The sequence below is a fragment of the Myotis brandtii genome, unplaced genomic scaffold, assembly GCF_000412655.1.
Source record: "Myotis brandtii unplaced genomic scaffold, ASM41265v1 scaffold324, whole genome shotgun sequence".
NCBI lineage: Eukaryota > Metazoa > Chordata > Mammalia > Chiroptera > Vespertilionidae > Myotis > Myotis brandtii.
Genome location: NW_005362439.1, coordinates 406566 through 414327, shown reverse-complemented (window position 1 = coordinate 414327; position 7762 = coordinate 406566).

Here is a 7762-nt window from a genome sequence, read left to right as displayed (position 1 = left end):
GTTTGGATTACAAGGGAAAGAGATACAACTTGTCCAGAAAGAGAAGTTATTAGCCCATGGAATCTAAGGGAGGTTGACTTAGCAAATCATAGAAATCTTGGATACAGGAGAGATTAGAACAAGGACTGGAGTATCACTAGATCTTTATTTTTCACTGTGTCACCTGTATTCTTTCTCACTGAAGATTGCTGTTTTCTTTCTTTTCACAGTGATGGAAACTATTGCTAGCAACAGCTCTAACTTTTTCGTCTTATAACTCCTATCATTGGAGAGGATTTAATCACACATCTGTGGCTTTCGTCCTTGGAAAGTATCTGATTGACTGGAGGTGATGACTTCCTTGAGCGAATCAATTATAGTCAAATGGATGGGATATTATCATGGGCTCAGTTTGAGTCTGGGGCCCGATCCAGGATGAGTCACTAGTGGTTATGGGATTGGGATCTATAAGAATGTGGTTCCTCCTATATGATTTTCATGGTTAGAGTTTGTATGTGGGGAGAGGGGATGACATTTCCATCAGAAAATAGGTGCTGAGTCAAGAAAATGACAGCAATCCCACTATAAGGGGTAACTTGTCTCTTCTCATTTAATGAATTCTATTTCATCTTAATGTTCACCTCTATGTAGATTCTGAGATGGCGCTTAATTTAAGGGGCAAATTTCTAGTTTTTGAGTATTTAAGCCACCCTTCTAATTATAAGGCAATAGAAGTTGAGAAACATAATAGGAAAAAAATGCTAGCTTAATGCATCTCATTGGCTTGGTCAAATTTGAAAGGAAAACAATTTGAAAGGGAGAAGCATAAATTTATACTCTGCTATAGTTTAATTAATCCAATACTTGGATTTAAGAATAATAGTATATTTTTACTGATGAGTTTGTTCATCATTTGTGGCCATGTACCCCAGTTATGGTTATAAGCCCTTCTGTTGATCTATCCTAGAGTAGCCCAAAGTCTCAAAGTGACATTCACATCTTTAGCTCACTGGTGGGATGTTGGAACGCATATTTTTTCCTATTTATAGTGATGCCTCCTAGGGTATAGCATTTATCATAAAGTGAACATGAGTTATTGTTACAATGAGACTATAAACCTTCTATTCCTTCTCCATCTTTGCATTTGTAGATTTCCTGATACAAGGGGATGTTCTGGCTCCGGTAATCATTTTATCCCTTTCATGGGTGAAGGCACAATTAGATCAGCAATCAATAGAATACTCATCATAATAACATCAACTATTATTGAGTGCTTACAATATGCCACTTTTAGTTTTACATGTTTTAACCTAATTGATCCTCATAACACCTCTAGGAGTTTAATATAATTAAATATTATTCCTCCTTTATAGATGGAGTTAATAACACAGATAGGTTAAATCACTTGCTCAAGGTCTCACAGCTAGAAAGTGGCAGAGTTGGGACTTGAACCTGGGCCATCTGGATTTTTGGTATGTATATTAAGCTATCATGCTATTCCATTTGTAAAGTGGCTAGACATTTGTATGGGACTAAAGGAATTTTGGAAAAGCCTCCGCTACTTTACCAACCTGTTGAATAATGACCTAGAATGATTTAATTCAAAGAACCACGTTTACTCTTAAAAATGTAACTACTCCTGGCAATAACATTCTATTAATTTTGATTAGTAAGTTACCCTTAATTTCAATGACCATTTATTAAGTGCCTATTGTTTGCTCTAACATTTACTCACTACATTAGCACCATGAGGTGGGTGGTATAATCTCTATTTTCCAGGCAAGGAAACTGCTAGTAGAGACTTAGCTAGGTAATATGGGGCGCGGCTACAGTGTTTTGGCCAGGTCCAAGCCTCGGACTAATGGAAGGACAGGGTCCTCTCATTGCCACGTGCAAGTCCCAGCTGGAGGGCAGGGCCCACCCAGCACAATTATAGCCAACGGCTGTGGTTGTAAGCTTGAACCTATGGTCCAAACACGTAACCCCACGTGCCTTGTGGTAGAGTTCAGGTGCATATAGTTGAGTGAGGTTGGAGCTCACGAGAATGCTGTAAACAACGTGATCACGCCCCTACTTTGCCTCGTGGCATCTGCTATAAAATAAAGGCTTGTGGGCGCTGTCGTTGTCTCCTCAGCAGGGAGGCAGCGTCCCACTGAGACCCAGCTATTATTCTCTTGTCTGTCTTTTCCTTAATCCTTTCACACCCCCTGACTCAGTTCACCTTTGGCCGCAACAAGGTAATGTCGATTGCCAAAGTTATATGGAAACAAAGTGGGCAAGCCAGGATTTGAACCAGGACTGCCTCATTATAACCCGTGTGCTCTCTGTAATACTTGCAAATGAAATGAATCTGTCAGATGTTTGCTGGTTGGCAGAGCAGGTTTTAATAGGGAAGGAAGGTGAAAAGTGCATGGCCTTGTGTCCTCGCAGGGGTACAAGTGGGATCCCTTGAAGGATGGGCAGGGATTGGTGTACAAAGGGAAAAAGGGCGGATGTGAGAAGCTATCTTAGAACGTTTCAGTTCTCTCATTTTGCTGCCCAGGGAGCAGGGAAACAGTTACTTAGCTAACGTTTGGGAAGGCTCTGGCAAATAGGGTGTTAATATTCGGTGTAGTCACAATTATGCTGTACCTACCAATTATGGGAAAACTCATCATTTTACGGTAATGTAATTACACTAAACAGCACCAGTCATGTCAGTGCGAAGACTGGGGCAGCCTCTAATTATCCGCTGTACCCAGACACCTCAGCCTGGATCAGGAATAATTGGCGTAATGCAGTTTTGCATTTCAGGGTTGGCCCCAGTTTTCCTCTGGAAAGATTTTCTTGCTTTCTGATCCTCCCTTGTGTGTGTAATTCAGCTGTGTTTGTGATCTGGAAGCAGATGTGATGTTAACATCTCCAGTCTAGGTGTGACAGCATGTTTCCAAACTAGAAAGGATTTGGGAGGTATGTTTCCCTTATAGGTGGCGAACTCTTTGAGGGTCCAAACTACCTTTTTTCTTCTTTTCTCTCACCATCTCATGGGGCAAAGAATGAGGATAGCTAACTTATCCTCCGTGTCTCCCATATGCCAGGGGCTGTGCTAGGTACTTTGCATATGTTTTACTATGAATTCCCAAAACAACTCTATAAAGGAGATACCAAAATCCCCACTTAATAGAAGAGAGAGCTAAGTTTTCCAGAGAGCTGAAGCAACTTGCCCAAAGCCATAGAATTAACAAGTAGAACAGCCAGATTCATTTTTTCCCAAAGCCTGTGCTCTTTCTACTCCTTCCCAGGAGGTGACTAATAAATATTTATTAAATAAAGATGGAGGAGGCCAAATCATTGGCATGAGAGGATGGTCCTTAACTTCCTGGTCTATTTATTACATCAACTTCTTCAGAATTAGATCTCTAGAAAACTGCTCTCTCCTTCTTACCTGACAACTCAGATCCAATTTCTTTTTTAGTATTTGGAGAGTGTCTCCTAGTGATTGATGTGTGTGTGTGTGTGTGTGTGTGTGTGTGTGTAGGTATGTGTGTACACTTAAAAAATCAATCGGTCCTTAACTTCCTGGTCTATTTATTACATCAACTTCTTCAGAATTAGATCTCTAGAAAACTGCTCTCTCCTTCTTACCTGACAACTCAGATCCAATTTCTTTTTTAGTATTTGGAGAGTGTCTCCTAGTGATTGATGTGTGTGTGTGTGTGTGTGTGTGTGTGTGTGTAGGTATGTGTGTACATTTAAAAAATCAATCAATTGTAAAGTTAATTTGAATGAATACCCTTGGGGAAGACCCAGGTCTTAGAAGGTAACACTGAGCTGCTGTGTGTGTGTGTGTGTGTGTGTGTGTGTGTGAAAAAATCAATAAAATATATTTTAAAAAATCAATCAATTGTAAAGTTAATCTGAATGAATACCCCTGGGGAAGACCCAGGTCTTAGAAGGAAACACTGAGCTGCTGTAAAGTGAAGAGGCTCGAAGGTATGATAAAGCTAAAAATGGTCTTATTTTTCTTCCTTTTTTTGATATCTGGATTTGGTAGTAATCTGATTTAAAAATGAGGGGAGCGCAGCAGATGGTATGATTTAGATTCACATATAAAATGCTTTTCCCAAGAGATTTAGAGGCCCTGGGAGGGTTTTAAAATTATAATAGCTGTGATTATTGTGTCATATTTTATAGACAGTGTTTTGGTCATTCCTGATTGATTCCTTCTCACCTGAAAGCAGGAGAGGCAAGAATAGGCACCCCCATTTAAGAGACGGGGAAATGGTAATGGAGGAGATGATTAAAAAACAGATTTACCTTGGGAGGCATCCGCACAGGTCACTGAGGCCCTGAGAGCCCAGCCGGATGGAATTCAGTTCGCCCTCAACAGAAACAGATGTTATTGCCGTGGAGGTCGGTAACTGACATGCACCGGCAGTGGGACTTAGCGCTTCCTGCTGACTGACGGGCCTCACCTTTTCAAATGAATTTCCTTTGCTTATCTAGAGTCTCCTCAGAGACGCTTTTATTGGTCTCTGTGGAGTAAGAGAAGTTAGACTTTTCTGTTTGGAACTTATGATAGTCAGTCAACCTGCAACTGGGCTTCTTAATTCATATCTGGAAGAGAGAGCAGTTACTCTGGAAAACCTTGCAGGCATTTCACGGACAGGGTACATCAGGACGCTGGGAAGTGCCTACTCTTCCACCAGGAGAAGCTGAGGAGGGAGGGGTAGGGCTGGAACCTGGAGCAGAAGGAATTTCAGGAAAATCCAAAGTATCAAAACGACATGTTGGGCATGCTACCAGCACTGCTGTGGACCCCGGAAAACCGCAATATCCAGATATTGGCATACAATTTTCAAAGTGAACCAAATTTCCTCTATAGTTTGCTCTTAACTGTTGCCTGTCTAATTAAAACATTTTATTATCTCCTTTTTATCCTCAAAGTCATCAATGCTTATAATAAAACTCCGTCACAGGATGTAAAGGAAAAGGAAAAGACCTGTCCTCACCACGCCTCCATCACAGTCTTTAGGACTGACAACTAGATAGCTTCGACATCCCTATGACTGTTTTGTAACTATCATTTTGTACTTCTTGATCTCTTCAACTTTTTAACCCAGTCCCCTAATCCCCTTTCCCCTCTAGAAATCATCAGTTTGTTCTCTGTATCTGTGAGTGTTTCCATTTTGTTTATGTTGTTTTTTAGATTCCGCATGGAAGTGAAATCATATATTAGTCTTTGTCTGATTGCCATCCATGCTACTGCAAATGGTAAGATCTCATTCTTTTTTATGGCTGAGTAATATTCCATTGTATATATATGTACCACCTTTTCTTTGTCCCTTCATCTATCTACAGACACTTAGGTTTCTTCCGTATCTTGGCTATTGTAAATAGCAATAAATAAATTGTAAATATTGCAATAAACATAGGGTACATATATTTTTTCAAATTTGTGTTTTGGATTTCTTCAGATAAATAGCTAGAAGTGAAACTGCTGGGTCATATGGTAGTTCTAGTTTTAAGTTTTTGAGGAACCACCATACTGTTTTCCACAGTGATTGCACCAACCTGCATTCCCACCAACAGTGCATGAGGGTTCACTTTTTGTGTGTGCCTGTTTCAAAGTTTATTTTGTTAATTACATTTCTAATTCTTTTAAGTTAAGAGTTAAAAAAAACACTCAAAACAACACAATGAATAAAGCCCTTTAGCCAGGTTTACAATCACATAGCAAAACACAACCTCAGATTCCTGTTATCAGTTGAAATCTCCAAGCTTCCTCTATAGTGTATTATTATTAAAAAAACACACACCTGGCCGGCATTGCTTAGTGGTTAGAGCATCAGCTTGTACACCAAAGGGTCTTGGGTTTGATTCCTAGTCAAGGGTACATGCTTGGGTTGTGGATTTGCTCCCTGCCCCTGGTCGGGGTGCATGCAGGAGACAACCAATCAGTGTGTCTCTCTCACATTGATGTTTCTCTCTCTCCTTCTCTCTTTCTACCTCTCTCCCTCCCTCTCTACGAGGTTTCACTTTTATCCACATCCGCATCAACACACGTTGTTTGTTGACTTTTTGATAATGGCTATTGCGCTAGAATGATTTAATGTTGCTCTATGGTTTGCCTATAATTCTTGGGAAAGGATAAGCATTGGATGCCTAGCTGGGTTACTCCATGAGGCAGGTAAAAGAAGGAAATATTGGAGTGATTGACTGTAGTGATTTAATGTTGCTCTATGGTTTGCCTATTATTCTTGGGAAAGGATAAGCATTGGATGCCTAGCTGGGTTACTCCATGAGGCAGGTAAAAGAAGGAAATCTTGGAGTGATTGACTGTAGAGCAAAAGTAGAGGAAACATGAGATGTTAAAGAATGTCCACCAGGAGGAGCTGATCAGGGCTGTAGGGAGTTACAATTTTTAAAAAAATATATTTTATTGATTTTTTACAGAGAGGAAGGGAGAGGGATAGAGAGTTAGAAACATCCATGAGAGAGAAACATTGATCAGCTGCTCCCTGCACACCCCCTACTGGGGATATGCCCGCAACCAAGGTACATGCCCTTGACCGGAATCAAACCTGGGACCCTTCAGTCCGCAGGCTGACGCTCTATCCACTGAGCCAAACTGGTTAGGGCAGGAGTTACAATTTATGAAAGACTGGAAAGCTATGGAGCTCCGAGAAGGGGAGCAAAGGAGTGAAACAGGGAAGAGAGGAGCTGGTTCTGGGAGATTGCCAAGGAGAAGGAAGACGAGGGGGCCAGAAAGCATTAACTTGGGGAAATGTTAGGGGCTGGTGGTGGAAAGGTGGCTCAGCCTAAAGAGGCTGCAAGGTCTGGGCTTTGATTTTCTAATGAGAAAGAGAAGTGGAGAGAGAGGAAAATAGAGACATATGTAGAGAGACACAAAAAGGAATGAAGAGAGAAAGATATATACAGATCAAGAGAGAAAAAGAGAAAGATAGAAGGAGGGGAGATGGAGAGAGAAGGAGAAAGGAGAGAGGGAGAGAGAATGAGAATAAAAGCAAGACAAGAAGAGACAGAAAATAACAAAGACTAAGACAGACACAGACAGAGAGAGTACTTCAACTGCTCTGATGAGGCAAAAGTGTGAGGGAACCAGGAAATAAAGCCTATTAATAACTTGATTAAAGAGTGGGAGTCCCCCTTTGCTGTCATCTCCTAAAGAAGGGTGTGCCCTTGGCCTTTGGCTGCCTCTTGGCCCTCCACACACAGAAGTTACATACTCTTACCCTCCAACTGACTGACTATATAGACTTCAGGCTACCAAGACACAAACAAGACAGAGGCACTTTCTAAAGATGAGAGAAATAAAGCCTTGGGCATAAGAAGGAAACAGGCCAGCCAGCCAGCCAGCAAACATTTGTTCTTTTGATGGAGGAGGCAGGAAGACCACTGTTTTGAAAATATCCCCGGCACCCTGTGTGATGTCCTGGGTTTTTTGTTTTTGTCATTGTTTTTAAATTAAAACCCGTTATTAAGGCAGAGAGGTTCCTTCTCTCTGGGCATAGGTTGGGATGCAGATCTTCCTGTTAGATTTGGGGGGTTCAGGTTCTTTTTTATGCTTCAGCTAATAAATGTCTACCTTCTTGCCACTCAATAAAGTGACAAATCAGCAACAATGTAAACAGGGAAAGTCCAGCGCTTTATTTCATTAAGACGTGGCAGGACCCAATGGGAATGGAGATCTGGCTACTCCCAGGTTTGGTGAGTGGGTAAAATGTCCTGCCCAACTTTCCCCCTGGTGACTCCGTGAACCAGCCTGCAACCTTGTCTGTCC